This window comes from Notamacropus eugenii, chromosome 4, assembly GCF_028372415.1.
Source record: "Notamacropus eugenii isolate mMacEug1 chromosome 4, mMacEug1.pri_v2, whole genome shotgun sequence".
NCBI classification, from domain to species: Eukaryota; Metazoa; Chordata; class Mammalia; order Diprotodontia; family Macropodidae; genus Notamacropus; species Notamacropus eugenii.
In genome coordinates this window covers 448,582,684-448,605,419 of record NC_092875.1, presented here as the reverse complement: position 1 = coordinate 448,605,419, position 22,736 = coordinate 448,582,684, and the positions used below count along the sequence as shown (strand labels likewise).

General features: G+C 37.2%; 1 long non-coding RNA gene across 4 annotated transcripts in view; it reads left to right on the top strand.

Moving 5' to 3' along the window:
* The first annotated feature begins 259 nt into the window (after window positions 1–259).
* The window catches only part of LOC140501953 (uncharacterized), a 48,700-nt gene continuing 26,223 nt past the window's right edge, over window positions 260–22,736 (top strand). For 2 of the 4 annotated variants that reach the window (XR_011966448.1, XR_011966447.1), the window contains exons 1-6: window positions 260–324; window positions 5,604–5,763; window positions 7,858–8,122; window positions 8,930–15,417; window positions 16,068–16,124; window positions 21,037–21,171. This is a non-coding gene — a long non-coding RNA (uncharacterized lncRNA). The remainder of the gene's footprint in view (window positions 325–5,603; window positions 5,764–7,857; window positions 8,123–8,929; window positions 15,418–16,067; window positions 16,125–21,036; window positions 21,172–22,736) is intronic. The other 2 variants (XR_011966449.1, XR_011966450.1) reach the window with 2 other exon arrangements.

Below are 22,736 nucleotides of genomic sequence, written 5' to 3'. Positions count from 1 at the left end.
CATCTGTTCCAACTTTTCAATCTCTTTAGGTTTGAGTTGAATTGAATTGAATAACATTCCTGATAGTGACCACCTAACCACACCTAGAACTAGGAATCTCCTGCCTCAATAGGTAGACCATTTGATTTTTTAACAGTTCTAATTAAAGAAGTTCATTGGGGTGGGGGACAGAAGAGAAGAAAAGATATATAAACTAATATTATTCATAAGCTTAGACCTGGAAAGAACATTAAAGACAATCTAATCCAACCCTTCTCATTTTAAGGATTACAAAACTGAGACCCAGAGTGGCTAAATGAACTGCTCAAGATCATACAGCTGTGTGTAAGTACCTGAGATAAGAGTCTGAATACAGGTCTTCTGGATGGAAATTCGGGTCTCTTTCTACTAGACCAAATTGCTAATTAGCTTAGATTAGAATATTTTAAAGTAAACATATCATTTGTAACATTTTATTAGAAGTGGTTACAAAATTATATTTTTGTTGATTCATGTAGAGGATTTGTTAAATGAAAAATGTATTTTGGGTTGAATTTTATTGTTGTTGTATATTATAAAATCATAGTGACAGGACTCTGTAAGTCAGTCTCATTTGGGGAGGGAACCTTTCCCAAAAGGGGAAGTGATGTTGCAATCTCAGCCAAGAAAGGTGTGAACATTAATTGAAATCAGGAGCTGTTATCTCATTTTGGCAAATCGTCTGAGGATCAAAGCTTTCCTGAGACTAAAAACACAGGTCCTTTAGCAGGCATGGAATTTTATAAATATGAAGAGAAGTCAGTGAATTCAAATCTTTGGGAAATAGTTGTAGTACCATCAAACTTCAGGGACAGACTATATATGACTTTGGGGATTGGTTCTAGAAAGAACCAGGCCCAAATATTGTCTAGCTCTAGTTCCATTGGTGAAGAAGCCAAACTTCATTCAAAGTGTACAACTGACCTTAACAATCACCCTAAGAATGTTCTCTCAGCAATCTCACCAAGATAGAGAGGAATAGGTCTTTGACGAGACATGGACAAATGTTCTTGAAAATGATTTGGAATTATGCTAGGTTATCAGTTATCCACAGACAAGCTTTATTAAAGGTTTATTACATTTCAGGCAAGGTATTAATCTCTGGGGATACAAAGAATGCAAACAGTCCTTCACCTTAAGGAACATACATTCTGATAGGGGAGACAACTATTAATAACTAGGTACATAAAAGATCTATACAGAGTAGATGGAAGGTAATCTAAGAGAGGAAAGCATTAGCGGTGTGTGGAGACAGGACAGGCCTCTTGGAGAGGACAGGATTTGAAAATACTCAGAAACAGGAGGTTATCATGTTCAAGAAACAGCAGCATTAATGTCACTGGTTCACAGTGTACTCAGAAGAGATTAAGGTGTACAAAGGAGCCAGGTTATAAAGAGCTTTGAATGCCAAACAGACAATTTTGTATTTGATCTGGAGGTGATAGGACATGTGGAGTTCATTGAATAGAGGGGTGACATAGTCACTTCCTAAAGTACATGTTCCTATACCAGGAGCTCCCTCCACCCATGAAATTATAGGTTGATATAAATAAAATTTATGACAAGTTAATAGATCTGCTTTTTTAAAAAGTTATTTTGCTTCTGCATGGCATTTTCGTTTTTATAGTGAGTTCATTTTTTTTTTGAAATTTTGTCTTTAAGTTGAATTATTCCTTTCACTAAGTGATGATTGCTGAATGGTGTCTATTTCATTTAAGCCACCAAAGGATGGCCCAATTGTACAATGCAAGTTATTGAGATAAGCTGGTCTCTGCCCTTTGTAACAGAAAGGACCTGGCCATGCACAAGAGGGTGTGCTCTACCAGTTCTTACATCTACTTTTCTAAAAGGAAAGCAACTTTGGAGGGGTCAGCAATCTACTTGAATCAAGCACATACATCATTCACTTAGTTCAGGGGAAAAAGTCAGCACCCTGAACTTTAAATACAAACAGAAATTACAAGGAGAAATTACAGAGAGAAAGACCAAGAGACTGGGCTTCCAACTGTTTGACCACAGACAATACATACATCATTATCAGAGAGAGAAGCACCAACATTTGGGTTTTCAAAGCTAGGGGCCTTCTTAAAATGACTGCCCAGAATCTCATCTGGCACACCAATCTTCTTCCAAAAAATAAGCCCTAAAGTAAAACCCCCCCTCAGAATATATATACACTTTTTAGAGCTGGAGGGCATGACCCTCATGACCCAGTGCCTCATTAGAAATTAATAAAGGTATTTGAGGCCCATTAATGGGCGGGGGAGATCTTTAACTCTTTCTTCCACCCACCATTAACCTTACATTAACATTACACCTTTGAGAACCAAGTAGTTTAAGCTAGGAAATTCTGACATCGACAGATATATTTGTTGTGGTTGTTCACTTGTTTCAGTCACTTCTGACATTTCCTGACCCCATTTGGGGTTTTCTTGCTAAAGACACTGGAGTGGTTTACCATTTCCTTCTCCAGCTCACTGTATAGATGAGGAAACTGAGACAAATGGGGTTAAGTGACTTGCTCAGGGTCACACAGCTAGTAAGTATCTGAGGTCAGATTTAGACTCGGAAAGATGAGTCTTCCTAACTCCAGACCCAGCACTCTGGGCACTGAGCCACCTAGCTGCACCAAATAGATACAAAAATAAACAAAATAATTGGAGACATATTCGATGAATCTGTAAATTAAAGAACAGCCCTAATACTATGAAACAAAGTAAAATAAAATTTCAGGCCCTTTGAGGCCTATCTCTTCCATGACTAGTAGGAGTAATTCAGCCTCCAGGGACCCTCTCTTGTGAGTTGACTGGAGTAAACTTACTTGCCAAACCTTGATTTTTGGTTCTCAAGTGCAGCTAGGACTTCCTTACTCTTTTGACTCCCCTGTTAATGGCTCTGCTCCTGGCTTGAACCTGAACATTTTGACTGGTGTAGACACATGTTCCTTAACGTCATTAATCGGTTCAGCAAAAAACTACACTATGAGCAAGAGCAGCATTTCAGAAGAGCGATGTTGTGAAGCCACAATCAGCTAGGTCACCTCTTGGCAGGGTTTCATTTAGGGTGGAGTTTGACTACAATTTATTAATTATGTTATATCTGCACCTACTGGTGAGGAATGAGACTCCCTTTACACTTTAGGAGACAATCTTTATTATTTGCCTCCCTCCGTCCCCTTGTTCATTATGTGATGATGATCCTCTCTGAATTTGGGTGGACTGTTCCTCAGAATAATATATTATCCTAAAGAAAGCTCTTTGTCTGCTGGCATAGCATTGGAGAACACAGGGTACCCTCCACACTGTGCTGTTGCTTGTCCATTTCCAAGTAGGACCAATCCAGTTCATGTATGAGTCAAGCCCTCACCTCTACAGCATGATGAAATATATATTGGAAAAGGACATTGGTGGAGTTGCAGAAAGCAGAATGCATGTGTAATTCAGTAAGTCAGTCAACAAATGTTCATTAATGATTCCAATGATTGTAGCAGGAGTTAAAAAACAGAGAATGTAAATGGAGTTGTCCCTGTATAATGATTTGAAATGACTACTCAACATTTTTTAAAAGAATTTCTTCAAAATGTTATTTACTCTTTCCGAGTTCAGGATATATGGATAATCAGGGACTCTGTTTTTTGTGAGAATGGGGGTGTGGATCCAAAAGCTACTCAAAATGAGAATTACTCCATTTTCTTTATACACATATTCCTATACTCTCCCACTAATGCTTGCAATGCAAGTAATCCCACATAGGACTGGCTATCATACACTGTTATGCAATCTGTTCTGAGAAATAGCTTAACCTCCTGCATCCTGTTAGGCTAAATTCTGGCAGAAACTCCTAACCCTGAAACTGGGTAAAAGGATTATTGTGTCAGATCAGCCTTGAGTCCCAGGAGCAGGGACCTTGTCAAATCAGTTTTGCCCTGTCATCCTACCCTGAAACTTCCATAAACCTTATGTATCGTTTGTTCAGGGAGTCTTTGCTTCTTTTGGTGAGACGTCTTTTCTGGGCAACTCAGTAAACAATACTTGGTCCAGAATCTGTTTCTAGGGCAATTTGTTGTTCCTGGCACTGATAGGGCAATTTTATCCTTTCTGTTTGGTCTGTATTTTAGAGATTGGGCATTGCGACCTCTTTTCCCTTGATTACTTTTGGATATGAAAGAAGCCAAGTCAAAGGTTGGAGAGAATAAACACAGTATAGAACTGACATCCAGGATATCCCAAGTACCAGGGTGGTATCTCAGTAGACCAGGATCTCAGTTCAAACAGGATAGAATGGGCACATAGGCACTTCACTTGTCTTAGTTCTGACTCCAACCAGATGTATGGACCCAGGAAACATCTTTTCTCCTTGAGGACTCCGTCTGATAAAAGGAGATATCAAAATCCATTTTCATTTTGTAGAACCAAATAATTTATAGGATGTTTTTAAAGTACTTTGCCATTATAAAACACTCCATAAATGTTTAATAATTAAAGAACAGTTCATCCTAGGCTATCAATCACAATCACTGAGGCTGTGCTGGAATACTTCCATGAATGAGATTTTGAAAATTCTTAAATTAACCAGTCACTAGATAGACCTTCCAAGGGACACAAGACCCACCTGTTTTGCTCTTACTCTGAGGCAAGGAGTCCAAATTAAACTATCATTTTTGTGGTCATTTTGACTATGTCAAAATCCATGAAAAAGGAGAGATGCAGGAGGAAAGGAAGCCTATTTATGGTGAATTCTGATGAAATGTCTAGGAAATGATCAAGTAGAGAGAAGCCCAGAGATAGGAAGAGGAGAAATCTGTGATTATAGATTCAAAAGAATTCCCATAATACTTCTTGAATATCTATTGCCATTCCATCTGTCTCATTGCTAGACTGGCCACCAACTGTTTTTTAGGAACAGGAGATCATACAGATATTTTATAAGCTATGAAGGAGCTGTGCCATGTGTTGGTGGACACATATTAATGAAATCATGGGTCCTTGGAGAACTAAAGTAACAGTTACTTTGCTTCACAGTTACTTGTGTACTTGTCATCTCATCTCCTTCAACTTCCCAAGTCAGCTCCTCCATTGTTTCCCTCTGTGGTTCTCCCTTTTCATAGACTCATTAATTTAGAGCTGGAAAAAACTAGATGTTTTTTGCCTTCCTTCACATCCTCAATGCTTAGCACATTATCTAGGACATAGCACCTTATAAATGCTTATTGAGTAACTGTATGTATGAATACATGCATGTTCATATATGTATACACACACATTTATAAATATATTTATATGCTAGATGCATGTATATGTGTGTGCATATAAGTATACACATATGCATGCTTGTATATGCAACACATACATTTATAAAAGTCCATAAACACACATTAAATATGTGTGGAATGCAAGCATCTATGCTGTACAGTGCACGTATTTATAAAGACACATCTATATGTGTATACATATGTGTGTATCCATGCATATGCATGTATTTCATCTATGTGCCAGACACTGAGCTAAGCAGTGGAGATATGAAGAAAGGTGAAATGCATTGCTTATATACATACACGTGATCTATGCTCTCTTTTCCTTTCTCAGCTCCCTGAACTTCTTCCATCTCTTTGACCATCCCCATGATCTCATTGTGAATGCCTAGAGAGGAACCAACAGAGATCAACACACTCTCTACAATTTATAATCTTAGAGAGAAGTCTTGGATGCTAAGAAGCTAACTGACTTGTCCAGGCTCCCAGAGACAGTATGTATTTGGAGGAGGGAGAACTTGAATTTAGGTTTTCTTGGTTCAGTGGCCAGCTATTCATTCGCAATTCCATGTCGTGTTTCCAGTGAAAAGACTGCTGGTTTGTGGATGAGAGAACTGAGTATCTGAGAAGTTAATTGACTTCCCTCATGTTATTCAGCTAGGAAATCCAGGATTAAAGGTTCATGTTTAATGGTTTATCCTAAAAGCCACTGTTGGTGGTACATGTTCCAAATTAAAAAAAACCCTCATATATCATCAAACCATTGTTTTTGGTGATACTTGCTTTCAAAAATTCAATTAACTGCAAACGACATATGAAGGAAGATGCCATCTTCATCCAGAGAGAGAACTGATAAATAGAAGTGTGTATAGAATGATTTTTACATGTATACACACACACATTTTTATCTACCTAAGATCTTTGGTAGATCTTAGGTATCTCCCCTACTATCTCACCAGTAGGGGAGAGGGAGGGGAAAAAGAGAAAGAAAGGCATTTTCCTGATAATTTCATTATATATTTAAAAGGAATAGGAAATTGTACATAATAGATTTGCAGTGTCATGTGCATTCTCCTTTTTTTATTATACTATAGGATGGAAATGCTTTTTTTAATTCCACAAATTAAAAATATAAATAAAAACTAAAAAAAGATGATCAGGATCACTGGATCAAAATGTGTGGCTTACATACATTGCTAGCTGTAGTGACTGACTGAATAAGATTTTTTTTTCCTGAAAGAAGAAGCTGAGATTTGAAAATTTCATCTGGATGCTAATTTCATACAGCCATCATCTCAATTTAACATATTTCTGGAGTCTCTCCTCTTCTTCCTAGTCTCACTATCAACTTTGTAGTAGAAATTCTCCTTCACCTAAATGTAATCTATTTCAATAACCTCCTGGCCAATATCCCTTCTCCACCATTCTCATCTGACACACCTCCTTCATAGCTGTTTTGTTGCTTCAGTTTTGTCTGACTCTTACCCACCCCATTTAGGGTTTTCTTGGCAGAGATACTGGAGTGGTTGGCCATTTCGTTCTCCAGCTCATTTTACAGATGAAGAAACTGAGGCAAACAGGGCTAAGTGACTTGCCTAGGGTCACACTGCTAGTGTCTGAGGCTGGATTGAACTTAAGAAGAGAAGTCTCCCTGACTCTGGGACTGGTACCAGTTAGTTGCCCCTCCCTCATACCACTCTTAATTTAGGTTGATCTTTACTATACGCAGATTTGACCACTCTGTCCTTTATTTTAACAGTTTCCTACTGCCTCCAGAATAACATTCAAACTCTTAAGCTTTTCACAGTCATGCATCCTCTCTTTCTAATTTTATCTTACACTGATACTCACATAGGTTATTCTCCAGTCATGTTGGACTACTTGCCATTTCACATCCATGACTTGACAGCTTCCACTTTTCTACTTTCCTTCACTCTTCTCTAATGCTTGGAATGAACTAGTCCTGCAGCATCTCTACGTATTCAAATCTTACCCATGCTTTAAGATATCGTTCAAACGACATTGACCCCATGAATCTTTCTGTAACTGCCCAGGACGAAAGATTTTCCTTCTCAAAATTCTTATAGCACTTTGTATTTTTGTCATAAATTTCTATCCAGTTGGGTGCTTAGACCTAGAGCTAGGCAGGACTCAGAAGTGATTTAGTCCATTCCCTTAATTTTACTAATGTGGAAAACTGAGACCTGGGATTTCAGTCACACAAATTATAATAAATGTCACAGTTAGGATTTGAACCCAGAACCAGGGTTCTTTCCACTGTTCCATTTTATATTGTGGTTATTTTTGTATGTGTCTATTTTTATCTTCTTAGATAGTGAGTTAAATGAGAGTTTTCCCTACAGTTTCTTCCTTTCCTTGAGGCATGGTGCTCTAAAAACATAGGAATTTGACAAGTATTTGTGGAATTGAGTTGAAATGAAATAACCACTTCCATGTGTTACTAATTTTTTTTTTTTCCCTGAGGGAGTTGATCCTTTTCTATTAGAGCTCCAGGTGCTACTACTGTTGGTGGCCTAGGGTTGAAATCTCCTCTTTGAGGCCTTTGACCTTCTGTTCTTTACTTATAGGGACAAGATAACATATCAACTGAAAATTCCAGTTGAAGCCAAGTAGTTGGAAACAGAGAGAGAGGGAACAGCTGAGATTTGTGAAAGCATCCATTGAGGGGAAGGGGGCAGAAACAACATAAAGTTGTGATGCAGTTTGAAAGAACAGATCCAGAAGGAAACAACATTCAGCAAGCCAGAAGACAGCGGTGGCATATAATATCATTGGCATAAGTTGGTCCTCCATTCATATGCCCTCTATGTGTTCATTCTTTTCACTGATGGGGTGAGTGTGAGTGTGTGTGAGTGTGTGTGTGTGTGAGTGCATGTATGTTTGTGTATTTGCCTTAGAGTATGTTGTAAGTATAAGAAGCAATGTCTTTCTGATATATATATGTATATATACACACACACACACACATACAAATGTGTATTGTGTACGCACATGTATGTGTATACATATATATTTGTATGTATGGGTGTATGAACACATATACACATATATATGTATATAACTTTCATTAAATGCCTTTACTTTGGATGAATTGTCCCCTCAGGGTAACCCATAAAAGTAAGGCTATAAGTAGGGGTTTTTGAGCTATAATTTTAGTAGATGTGGACCTATGGGAATCTGGAGTAGCTTTTCTGGGTGGGAATCCTGAATACGAGATGTCCTAGATACCGGGTTGGACTAAATCACTCAGAGGTCCATTCCAGTTCTAATAGACTATGACAATGACATTGATGTCTTGATACAAAAACCCTCCGTATGGGAATGAGAATTCGGTTGGCCCCATAATTCATAATTCTTTTTTGGGGATGGAGTTATTGTGTAATAGCATGTTGATTACTATTATTTTTTGTGATCTGTTTAATATTTTAAAATGTTCCAGTTAGCATTTTCTCTTTTTCTAATTGAGCAAACCTGGGAATTTGATGGAGGCAATGATTCATGGCTTTCAAACTCTACTTGTTGTGTTCATTCTGAAACTAAAAGGATATGGACACACTGCAGTTTCTTGAAGTTAATTTTCCCCCCTCTACTTTTAGTTTTACAGAAACAACCAACTCTATCACTTTCTTTCCCTTGCAGAAAGTCATTTATCTTCGTGCCAAAGTGAGCCAGAGGTGAATCCAAATCAGAAGAGAAGCAAATTCACATTTTGGGGGTTCGAATTTGGAACTTCCCTAGAGAAGGAGATGAGTTGTGAGCAAAGGTTATTTGTGTTCAATGACTTATCAGAAGACCGTTTAAGGAAATGGAGTACTTAAGTGGTAAGACAAAGGTCAAACAGGAGTGATGCCTTTGCTTGTAAAACGTACATCATGGTGTGCGAGTCCCCAGCAGCACACTGTGGCAGTCCTTGGGGAATGAGAAGGAGCATCCTTAGCTTGCGTCTGTGACTTATTACTGTGACATGACACTATTGCATTTTGGTTTTTAGCATTTTTAAAGAGTAGGTAATAGTTATGAGAGATGAAGAACTCAGAATTAAGTACTGTAGTTATACACAGAAGGGTAATTTGGTTTTGATGTATTGGCCTGGGCCTGTTAACTAATAATACAAATTTTTAAGTAGCATCTCACCAGTATGAAAAAGAGGTAGCATCATTATTAATGTCTAAACTATAGTGTGTTTCACACAGGATTATGGTAAAGGTCAGGCCATGTTTCTCTGAATTAAAAGCTATTCTGAGCTATAGCATTCCTAATCAACTCAGACCTAAAGGTGCATAGCTCAGTTATAATGAGGCACAATGAATTTAAATAAACTGCAAGATACTGTATAGTGATTTATAAATGCACTGTGGTATCCTTTTAACTCATTAGCAATGAATGATACTATGTGTTTGCAACTGTTTTTTGCTGTATGACTATTTTTTAATCACAATATTTCTTAGTAAAAGTGCCTTGTGTTCCTATTTCTTTCCTATATGTGGAATGTAAATGGCAGTGGGTGTGCCTAGTCTATTCCCAAACCTGGGTCACAACAGAAGGAAACTGACAAATAGCCACTCAAATAACTTTCATAAATTAACTATTTGTAATGGTATCTCATATTTTTACAGCTCCTAGATGTAGAAACTCCATGAAAATGATGAAGAAAAAAATGAAGGTTATCATTGAGTCTGTGTTTCAGAATTACACTGCAAACTTAGCCACTTGGAGGAATTTTTCAATAAACCATTGGACGTAATTCAGAATTTATTGAGAAAGAAAAGCAATGTACTAAGAATTGGGTAGAATATGTCTTTGAAAATATTTCAGTGGGCAAAGTCAGAAGGCTTCACACTCCAGATCATTTCATTTTCTCCTCCATTCTTTCTGTGCTCTAACACAATTTGCATACATACACATAAACACACAGTATATGTATCTATCTATATCTACATATATGTATATGTGTGTATGCATACATGTGTGTCTATGTATATATGTGCAGATACACACATATTTTTCATATATATATATATCTCCCAGAAGGATGTAACTCAAATCTCAGCAATACGTCTTTGAATGATGTAACTGAAGTGTCTATGTCCAAAATCTTTTGTGCCTTCAGTCATATTTTCTAGTGCCATCTTTCTACACCTGAGTTAAAGGATCATTTTTTTAAAAAATGAAAAACCAATTAAATGTGAGTAGAGGGTCAGAATTTATAAATTTCGTGGGATCATAGATATGAGAAACCTTAAAGACCATCAAGACTAATTACCTTCTTTTATAAATGAAGGACAGAAATTGAAGTGGCATGTCTAAGGCCACACATCTAATAAGTATCTGATGTAGACTTGAAATCATCTTTTTGACTCAGTCCAGGATCCTACCATTGTGTTATAAAGAGGCTGGCCTGAATAACCTTTAATGCATCTGTCTTTCTCACCCTCAAGGAAACTTGCCAATACCATCCTAAGAGATCTTATGCCTTAGAACTACTACTTAGTAGTAAGTCAAACAAAGTACAATTTTTCTTAGATGATATAAAATATCCTAAAATTCTCAGCACAATTTTGAGCTATGTTCATTTAAACCTGCACCTATTTATGAGACATTCTGTACTACTTATATTTCCATAATGATTTCACAAGCCCAAAGTGCAGGTCTGTCTAAACAATGCCTGTATTTTGGGGCAAAGATGTCCTGCAGTCTTGGACAGTCAGGATTTACTCCAGTGGAGTCCCTGTCTCTTATGAGACATTTGTTATCAATGAACCTAAGTCCCTTCTGCCTTGCTTTAGTTCTTCCTGCTTGATGACCATATCTTGAATGTCCCCTTAGACCTGAGAGTGAACGTTAAATGAAATATCCCTATTTTTTTATACAATATCATCATATCCATTTGAATTAGATTTCATCACTTTAAAAGTATTACATATTCCATTAAAATTCCATAAATAACCATAAATACTCTCTTTTGGATTGCTATCTTCATGATGCTTTTTGAGCCATGTTCTAGGGAGCTATTTATGAGAAAGCAGGAGATCAGAGTTTGAATTCCAATTTTGATTTGGACAAATCATTTAACCTCCCTGAAGTTCAGCAAATGGGGACAATACGGTAAAATAATGCTTGTACTCTTTAAAAGATTATTGTATGGCTCCAAAGAGATCATGTCTACGGCATGCTTTGTAGACTCTGAACCACTGTATCAATGGCAGCTATTGAAATCATTGCTGTAATTAAACAGAAATTTTTCCTTTCTGAAAAATCCCTGGAGGCATGAGAGGTAACCATAATCTACTCATATTTATTGGAGTATTTCTGGAAGGTCGTGTCAACTCTTTTTCTGCCTCCCTCCCCTTCTGTGCTATTTGTGTGGCCTCGTTCTGCTATTTTCACACTGATCAATGAAACATTAATAAATGTTTGTTGAATTGAATTGAATTGAACCAGGAGACAAACCTATGCTACATGGTACATAGTCAAATTCCCAAAGGGCGTATTTGTCTTGTATGTGTTCATTGTAGATGATGACTTAGTTCTGTCACAGATTTCCAAGATTAGGGACTCTAAGGGAACGGAGGAACCCCTTTCCCTTCCCTTTTCTGCTCTTCCTATAATGCCGTTACTTTTTGGGTATCTTAGACTAGTGGTTGTGTATACTAATTTTAGTGGCTTTTTATGGCAAACTGATCTAATATCTTATGGCTCTCATAGTCAGAAAGATTAATTTTATGTCTAACCTAGCTTTATATTGCTTCAGTGCTTTCCTATTTTCACTTGTGCTGGGTGTTTTGTATTCAGCAGAGGGTTTTGACCAGGTATTATTATGACCTCCAGTAAGACCTGATTGATGTACATAGATGTAGAATGAAGAAATACCCCAAAGATGGTGGGCACAGTAAGAATTTGGGTAGGGGGGCACAGAAAAATATTTTGAAGAGCTGACAATTTCAGAAAAATAAGATTGTAAGGAGGGGAAGGAGAGAGTTCAGATACATACCCAGTTAATCAGTTAACCAACCAGCATTTATTAAGTGCCTGTTATATACAAGGCACTGTGCTTAGAGCTGGGGATACAAAGACAGATAAAAGACAGTCCCTGTTTTTAAGGAGCTCACAGTATAAAGGGGGAGATAACACACAAACAACCATGTATAACTAAGATATATATGGATTAAAATGAAGGTAACCTTAGATGAAGGAATTAAAGTTAAAGAGGACTGGGAAAGACTTTTTGTAGATGGTAGAACTTGATGGAAGCCACGTTGTCAGAAAGTCCTATAGGCCTTTGTTTTCATAAACCCCAGGGCCGAGGCAGCATCCACCTTTTGGAAATAAAAGCAATGTCAGGGAGGTGGGAGTGGAGGGATCGTTGCTCCTCTGACTATTGGTGCTTAGAAGAAGATTTTCTGTTAGGGAATCAGAGAGAAACCTGACCTGAGGACATTGTATGGTGACTGCAACTGCTATTGGGTTCAATTATTCATCATTTATCCTTCATTCCTATATCCTTTCAAGCTCATTAGTAAAGGTATTAGCACTACTGTAGTCTGAATGTGTTCATTCTTAGTTGAATCCAGAATTAAGGCCCTGCAGGGCTAATGCAGCTATGTTTAATGGGTATATTTTTGTGCTTAAAACATATGACTCATGTCAATGGGAAATTGCCTGAGATTACATGTACCAATGCAGTGGGACTCCTGAACTCTGAAACAGCCTCTTGGAATCCCTCTCTATTGTAGTTTACATCAAATAGCTTGTAGCCTAAGTAGTGCCACAAACACGTGTCTAGCTGTAGAGCTGTGGGGACCTAAGAGGAGAGAATTTGCTTGCTCTCCAGAAAAAGGATCAGTTTAGCTTGACTGAATGGTAGTAATTCCATCTACCCACTCTTGCATTAAGTGATTATCCCACTGGAAGTCAGTGATCTGCTTTGAAGTCCCTAGCTTCAAAAGACTCACCACATGAGGTCTATTCACATAAGCCAGGGTTCCTCTAAATAGAAAAACATCCTCTGCGTCTCACTCTTAATTTCTTGCAGTTGATGAAATGTCTTTGAGCATCAATAGGATTTGGAGATTACCATAATTTCTCCTCAGATGCACAACTGGGAGGGCAGGCTCTTGAAGGCTCAAGTGTGGAGTTTTATATTCCCTTTAAATTAGGGAAAACTAGTCCTGGGAAATTGTTCTTAGGATTTTCTGGTTGCTTGGTTGTCCTGTCATAAGGTTAACTCAGATTCTAGACAACAATTCACTGAGATTTTGAGAGTGACATGGAAATATCGAAGGATCTTTTAATCCCTTTTTTACTACAAAACAAGAATTATATATATGTACATATATATACACACACAAAAAAATCTATATATTCTCTATGTATTTTATTATTAGTTATTTATACTTTTTGGACCTTGGAATCCCAGATAGTTTGTCCAGTTGGTGATTTAATGCATCATTTCTAGTGACTTTTTAGTTGATCCAAAAGTAGAGGTCATATGAAATGCTGGGCTTAATCAATGTTTCTATGAAGTTCACTGTTTCTCAGTCCAACTTCCTGTTAGATGTAATTCCTTTCATATGACTGTTGACTTTATTTCTTACTTCTAAAACATTATTAAAAATTCCTTTCAAAAACATTTTTTACTACAGTGAAAATAGAAGAATTGGATCAAAAGTCCAAGTTTACAAAGAACAAAAAACCTTGCATTATAGGGCTAGAAGATTACTTAACAAAAGAAAAAAAAGTCATATCTATATAATTGAAATATTCATATTTTCAAATAAGTGTTTTTGGGGAGGGAGGGTTTGGATTCTGTAATCTACCATCTTTGCAACTTATTGTCTTTGAGCGATGGCATTAAATTCAAATAGAAACAGATCCAGGGGGGTGCACATTGACTGAGAAAACCACAAACTAACATCATCTACATTGTATTATATTTTATTTATTTTTATTTGTTGTATATGTATTTGCATTTATCATGTATGTATTTTTATTTAGTTAAAACAATTGCATTTTAAATGTGGTTTGGGTTGCATTTGGGAGTTTTGTCTGCCCTTGTAGCAGGTGAGCTCTGAGTTTGATACCTCTGTCTTAGAGAATCATTTGGGGCACTCAGAGGTTAGGAAGAGAAAGCCCTGGAAAGGTGGCAAAACAAGTGGAGCTGGGAATTTCTTTATAAGACAAAAGAAGGGGAAAGAGTAAATAGTCTAGCAACCAGAGTCCTATAGCTATCCAGAACCTGAACCTCTATCCTCAGCTAGTGTCTAAGTTCCTGCTTGCCTTCACTGAATGTATCCAATTTTTGCACTGTCCATATTTCATATCCCATCTAAGGCAAAGCCCCAGTGGCCCTAGACTGGTTATGGTCTGGAATTTAGAATGCACAAGACTCTGTAATAGATGTGAGGACAAAATACAAAAATAACCATTTTTTCTCAAGGAACTTTTGTGAATTGGCTAGCCTAGAAGGAATGCAAAATATACAAAATAAGTAAATTCACAAATACCAAAACAGAGAATATGTATCAAGTTGTATTGTGAATTTTATGTTAAGGAAAATGTTGAAGAAATCTAAGAACTTGTACAGATTGGGGAGTGGGGGGTGGGAGGTGGATTACATTTGGATGAAGGAAAATAGAGAAATAGAAATGATATTGTAATGAGCATATGTTACATACTCATTATATACAGCCTTAGGTCAATGAGAATATATTGTAGATCATCTGAAAAAAAGGAAAAGTTACAGGTGAAGTTTCAAAAACAGATGAAACGTTTGGCAAAGGCATAATATTGTAATGGTGCAGTCAATGTCCAACTTGTACTAGAGCCCAAAACAGAACTAATTATATATTCATAACTTGACCTGATGTTAATTTTATAGAATCATAGAATTTCTGGGCCAGAATGAACTTCAGAAGCCTTCCAGTCCAGTTGGTATCTAAATGAGAATTTCCTCTGTGCAACTTTAAAAAAAAATTAATTGTTTTAGATTGGGACCCATCGTCCTGCCCAGGAAGGCAAGTTGCTTCCTGGAAATGGAGGGAAATGGAAGAAAGTACTGGGACTAGTCACCACTTCAACCCAACACTCATCAACTCTGAAGCTTCAACTGAGTCTTTCCCATGAGACAGGTTGGTTGCCCTTAGTTTCCTTCCTTCACTTCCTTTGGTTCACCAAATTGATACTAAACTTTGTGTGGACCGCAGATGGACTTAAAAGACCTCTGTGGCTCAAAGTCCCTGTATTCAAATGATCCAGCAGCTTCAATTTTCCCCAGTTGTGGGGATTATAGACATGAGCCAACATGTCTACCTCTTCATAACATATCAATTGAGTGATTATTGAACCCTTTCCCAAAGACCTCATGGGGTGGGGGGAGGGAGAGAACTGTCTCCAACTATCACTACCTGCTCACTACCAGAAGTACTTAATTCATATTCATGGACAGGATTAGGTCCAGTACAAATAATAACAATAATATCTAGCATTTATGTAGCACTTTAAGGCTTGTAAAGAACTTTATAAATAATATCTTTTTATTCTTACAACAACACGGAAGGATAGGTGCTATTATTATCTCTACATACAGATGAGGAAACAGATATAGAGAAGTGAGTTGTCTAGGGTCATACAGCTAGTAAATGTTTAAGATAGGGTTTGAACTCTGGTTTTCTTGACATCAGGTCCAGTACTCTATCTACTCTATCATCTAAAGACTGAATAGATATTTTCTTTACATTGGCATATGTATGGCACTTGTTTTCTTCATTCTGCTTTTCAGTCACCTTCCTGCAATCGCCATGGATTAAGCTGAAGAATGATTTTGATTCATCTCAAGGTATGAGGCAGAGTTTCATATCTCCTCCTTTATCTTGACTCATGAACCACACCCCGACACAGTTTATGATATTTCTCTATTAGACAGCATCTCTTTCCTCAATCCTTGCCAAAGAAGTTCCATACCATCCCCTCCCCCCCCTGCAACTTCCTTCTTGAATTTGTTTATACTTTCTCTTCAGGAAGACATGACACTAACTCTAAAGGCTATTAATCATCCTGACAAAGGTGTGTCTCTCTGTATGTAACTTAAAATGAATGGTGTTCTCACTTGAGGGAATGAATGGCAATAGACAATAGGTGGGGGCTGGTAACTGATAAAAACTGGAGAGAAAGTAATGGAGGGGACAATTAGAGAGGGCAAGAGGAGTAGTGATGGTGATGAGGGGAGAGGAGGACAACTTTAGAGGTTTTGTCTTCAGATTCCATTAGAGAGGTAGCCTTAAAAGATCAAAGATCATTCGTTTTGTTAACTAGATTGAGAAACTGCTATATATGTGATTTTACTAGGAAGTTATGATGAATGACAGGATATTGGGGAAGGGGGTGGTAGAAGGAAAGAAAGGCAGAAGCAGAGAGAGACAGACAGGCAGAGGCAGAAAGAGAATTCTACCCTTAATCGCTTGGAATTGCAGGGATCAGGGGGCCAAGGTTGTATTTGACTCATTTGAGTTGGAAGGAGGCAGTGAGAAGGTGAAATCTTTGCTATTAGATCTGTCATATTCAGAAATGGAAGTAACTCTGGGGTTTGGTATTCCTATTGAGACTAATAGTTACTTTTTCAAAGACCTGTCTTTACTTTCCTCCTTATTTAAGTAAAACTTTCTTCTGTAATCTTGTGAACTGCATGTTTGCCAGTGTATACTGAGAATACTGGGATATTCTAAGCATTCCTCTTCCCTTTGTCTGGAGTGGGGGGTTATATCTAAGGAAATACTGTTGTATATACCTGGGCTGTTTTTGTCAATGCCCTCTGGACATATATTATTCATACGCTGTTGTTGTTTCTATCCATGTGATTGTATTTATTTTATTGTTAATTTTTTAGCACAAACTCACAGCGATGCGAATATGCTAGGGCAAATGTTTAAACAAACATCACCTTAATGCCAGTTCAGTTCTGATTCATTAAGGGGGCATATCTTCTCAGAGTTTTCCTGGGCCATGCCAACTGTGGAAGATTCCCAGAGATAAGATCCATTCTTGGGAAATATGATGAGGACATGCAGGAGATCCTGGAGATGTTTAGAGTGAGACCTCGGCTGTTACTTATAAAATGATGCCATTTTATGAGATTGCTAAAGCAATCGTGGAACTAATCAGATCTCCCAGAGAGTCACTGTATTGGAGATAACCAGTGCTTCTTCTAGACCAGAAACAATTCCAAACTGAACCATTCTAAGGCAATAGTTGAGTAGATATGGAGTGTAATCTGAAGTTTACCATGCCCCCAAATGACTCTCCAATCAAAGTGACAAAAATTTACTGGGGGATGATAGATTGAGAGATGGAAGGAGCTCAGAGGACATTTAATCCAACTCTCATTTTGCAGATGAACAAACAGGTTTGGTTTGTGCCCCACACGTAGTCGGTTCTTAATAATTGTTTATTGAATTGAATTAAGTGATTTGCCCAAGTGATATGCCACATAGGTGATAAGTATAAGAGGCTGGATTGGAACGTAGGCTCTCCTACTCTAGTACCAGTATATTTTTCATTATATTTTAATGTTTCCTATTTTGCCTCTAGAAATTAATTTTTTCTTTGAATTTTTAAATTACTTTTCCTAGGATTATCTTTTTTAAATGCTGATACTGGTAGAAGGCATGATAAAATCATTAGTACTCTTACATGAATTCTTTTAACAAATCATTTTTCTCTTTGACAAGTAGAACCTAGGGCAATCCAAGACCAGCAGATACTTGAGAAAGGACTTATTAGATAAAGGGACAAAATCATGGGGAAGAACATTTAAACAGGAATTTGAGAGTGTTGAAGACAAATTTCATTTACTTCACAACTTTGCTTCACACTAAGCATTTTCACAATCGGCCATGTGCTGCATAATAAATTATATTTTATAGCACCTTATGTTTACCAAGTACTTTATATATACTCTCACATTTGATTATCATAATAAAACTGTGAGGTGAGGAGTATTCATATCCCCATTCAATTGATGAAGAAGATGAGAGCCAGGGAAGTTAAATAATTTACTCAAGGTCAGATCATTAGTAAATGAAGGATCTGGAACTGCAGACCAGATCTTTGAATTCAGTTTCTGAAAACCACATGATTTTGTTCTGGATCTAGATGTATTTCCATTCATATCGGTCCCATACTCAGTAAACGTCAATGGCTCCTATTGTCTCCAGGAACAAATATAAAGTCCTTTGTTTGGCATTAAAAGGTCTTCAAAACCTTGCCCCCTCCTACATTTTCAATCTTCTTATACCTTACTCCTTGATGTGTGTGTGTGTGTGTGTGTGTGTGTGTGTGTGTGTGTGTGTATTCTTTAATAAGTTAATACTGTCCTCCTGGCTGTTCCACAAACCAGACACTTCATCTCCAGGCTCTGGACATTTTCTCGTGCCTGGAATACCCTCCCTTCTCCACTCTGAATGCTGACCTTCCTGGCTTGTTCAAGTCCCAGCTACAATGCCACCTTCCACAGGAAGCTTTCCCCAATCCCTCTTATTTAGTGTCTTCCCTCTGTTAATTATTACCTATTTATCCTGTATATAGCTTGCTTTATGTACATGTGAATTGTCTCTCCCATTAGATTGTAAAGTCCTTGAGGAGAAGGACCGTTTTTTGCCTCTTTCTGTATCCCCAGTGCTTAGGACAGTATCTGGCACATAACAGGAACTTAATAAATGTTTGTTGATTGATTGAATTTCCAGAAATGTCAAGGATAAAGTACCATTCAATCAATCAATCAATCAATCAATAGACACTAATTAAGCACCTGTTCAGCTAGGTATTTGTTCAGTTGTGTCTAGCTTTTTGGTTTTTAAACTGCCAAATGTGTGATTTCTAGGATCTAAAGAAGAGAATGTATGTGTGCTATCACAACAACAGTGATGGTGTAGCGGAAGGAGCCCATGAACTTATGTGGTTGTGTATGGGGGTATGGGAAAGACTGTGTTTGGGTGTTTGCAGAAAAATGTTTATAATGCCAACACAAAATGCAGGAAAGAACCTGTTCCCTCTAGATCAGGAATTAGAGAATCTTAGCTAAAAAAAAATCGAACCCCACTCTAACACTACCTGAATGATTGTAAAAAAAATTGCACAGTGATTTAAGCTTCAGTTTCCTCATCACTAAAATGAGGGAGTTGGACTAGGTGAGAAGATGAGAGGTGATGTGTTGTAATGGATAGAAAGAGGATCACAAAGCCAGGAAGACTTGGGTTCATATCCTTACTCTGATACACATTGACTGTGGGACCTTGGGCAAATCACTTAATGTTTCCATGTCCGAAGCAGTTCTTTAAGATTGTAAATTTCAGAGGCGTCTGACTGAATTAGAAGAGCTAAGTGAAGTCATTTGGAATGTCCCCTTAGAAAAGCTGATGTCTTCATTTCTTCCAGCTCTATAACCTGACTTTAGACATCTAAACTTTCTCTTTCCAAAGGCCAGGTATAGGATGCTTTCTTTTTGTCCCCTCTACTCACCTTATTTTTTTTCCTCTCACCTTCCTACTCTACCCATCTTCATGGGAAAAAAGGAAAGGAAAAATCTCTTTAAAATAATAAAAGACTACTTTATGTGGAAACTGATGAAATCCAGACATGCTTTATAATGCACAAAACAACATTAAAATGTTAATTATTGTGATTGCTACCGTTATTATGTCGCCATATATCGTATTGTTGCCATATGGTGTTGCCAACACCAGTGATTTTACTGAATGTGTTCCCCACCCTCATCCATTAATACAACTTTTTCAGAAAGTTTAGACATACTTGAATTTCTCCATCTTTTCATTTGCATGTTGTGAGGTTTCCACTAGGAAATGTGTTGTCACTCCCATTGTCTTCTTTTCCAATCACATTCTTTAAATTCTGGTTAAGGAATGAATGTTTGTTTGCAAATGTGTGCATTCTGCACTTTGTGTTTGTCATTGATGCCACTAGGGGGGATAAAAAAAAAAAAAGCAAAGCCCAGAAATACAGATTATAATGAGCAATTCATTTTTAAAATATGCAGGTTAGATGAGGAGCAAGATTTTAGCTTAACTTAATTTTGAGGATAAAAGGACTTGACAATTTCCATTCGCCTACATGTATATTAAACAGAAAAAAAGATTAGCACCCATGAGAAGTCCTTCCTTCAAGGATATACTTCCAGCATTTGTTTACAACACTCTGCCTGCTTTGTTCAGGAGGTAGCTTAATATATCATTTGGTTCTACATGTTTCTTTCTCCTGATATTTCTTTTACTGTCAGATGCTGCCATGTCCATTCAAATCTAAAATTGTCTGAAACTATCTAAGTCACAACAAATCTGCTGTGCGCATAAAATCTTTATGGAGAGCTGTGAGGGTTCCAAGGCACATGCATAATAGAAATTCAATATCACTTCATTTGAGTATAGGCTGCACTCCCAATCACTACATTTCATGGAGTCCCACAAATTGTGCTATGAAAAGAATGATTACGACAGAAACACAGCCTATGTACGGGAAGGAGCCTGGGTAAAGTATTCCACAGGCAACTGTGGGCATCGCCTGGGAGGACAAAACGGCTTATGAATTTACCTGCTTCTCACGCCTATCGGATGATTTGACTCTTAATCACACCTTGCATTTTGTTGGTGATGGAGGCTTAGAGATCTGAAGTGGAAATATGCATAGATGGTCATAATTTTGAGAATTTGAAATTGCTTTCTTTTTATTTGTACTGCCAGGGATCAATAGGAAAAGACTTGGGAAGGTAATGGACCAAATATTGGATAAATCAATTCTTCATGCTGAAAACATTTTGAGTGACTATGATTATTTATGACAAACATGAAGCCAGAATGGGCAAAAGTTGGGCACAGGTGTGTATATGAACATGCATATGTGTGAATTGATCTCTGTAAAGAGTTAAGGAGAAATGAGATTCTGTTAGATTAAATTCCAAGGAATTTTCCAAAATTCCCCTGCTTCCCAGGATTTCATTGTTACAAACATTGCTTAAACTTAGTTCAAAATATCCAATGATAATTCAAAGTATTCATGCTAATCAATGTTTTACTTTTCTTCTCTAAAAATGCAGAAAATTTCAAGAATATAATAGAGTAAGACAGCTGAATTATTTCCTGACATCTTCCCTTTTCCAAAATAAATCAGTGGTTACTATATATTTTTTTCTCCCAAAGGAATAGAATCTTAAAAAAAAAACCAATAGGGAGATCTCATGTTCTTGATCTCCAGGAAAGTCCAAAATCTAGAGAGTAGGCACTTGAAATCTGCTACTATCAGCAAATCAGTTGGCAAGTTTCCCTTCTGCTATGACCTCTCTCCATTTCCCCCTTAATAGAGCAGATGCAGCCAACTTTTAAAGCATTCATCTCTTATTTTCCTTGTCAGTGGTGGCAGAATGGCTAGGTCTCAATTGTGAATAACTATTGCCTTTATATTCCTTCTTGGGATATATGTTGGACTTTCATAGTCCAATTAATTAGAGTAAGTGGCTATTACAAGGGAAGCACTAGGTAAACACAAACAAAAGAAATTGAACCTGGCTCTAATGAATTATGAATAGTAATTCTGGCCAACAAAATGCCATGACTCTGGGCTATTGTGTGGAACTTGAAAATATTTTTCAAGTGAATTTTTTATATAATGGCAAAAAGACTACTTATACACATCTCTCTAACCCCATTAGCTTTCTATCATACATTCTCATAGGTAAAATAAATGACCAAAAGCAACTATATTTATTTTTTAAAAGCAATAGTCAAGAGACCTATATTTTGCAGTTCATCTAAAACAAGGCTTAATTTTAAGCATGTTTTTAACACAGTAGATCACAGGATTCTAGTTTTATATTTTGAAGGGACAAATCTCTTATTCTAATAGATGAGGAAACTTAGATCTGGAGAGTAAAAGTGACTTGCTCTTGGTAGTACAGACTAGAGAAAGAAGGCGTGAACTAGTTCTTTTAACTGCAAATCCAGTTTTATTTCTGCTATACCACACTGCCTATGGGCCATTTTCTGTTTTGGTGGCAATTCTGGAGTCATATAAGGTGGTCCAGAAGGTATTCTTAAACACATAGTAGTCTGACTTTTTAATAAGTATTCAGTTATGTCTTGATAGCCAGGCTTGGAGTCAAGAAGATTCATCTTCCTGAGTTCAAATCAGGCCTCTGATACTTACTAGCTGTGTGATCCTGGGCAAGTGACACTTAACCCTGTTTGCCTTAGTTCCTCATCTTTATAATGAGTTAGATAAGGTAATGCCAAGCTGCTCCAGTATCTTTGTCAAGGAAACCCAAAAAGATGTCCCAAAGAGTCGGAAATGACTGAAATGAATGAATAGTAACAAATCTTAAAATATCTGTGTGATCTTAAAAAAGTTTTTTTAATCACCCTTGTCCTTCACTACAAAACTATATCAC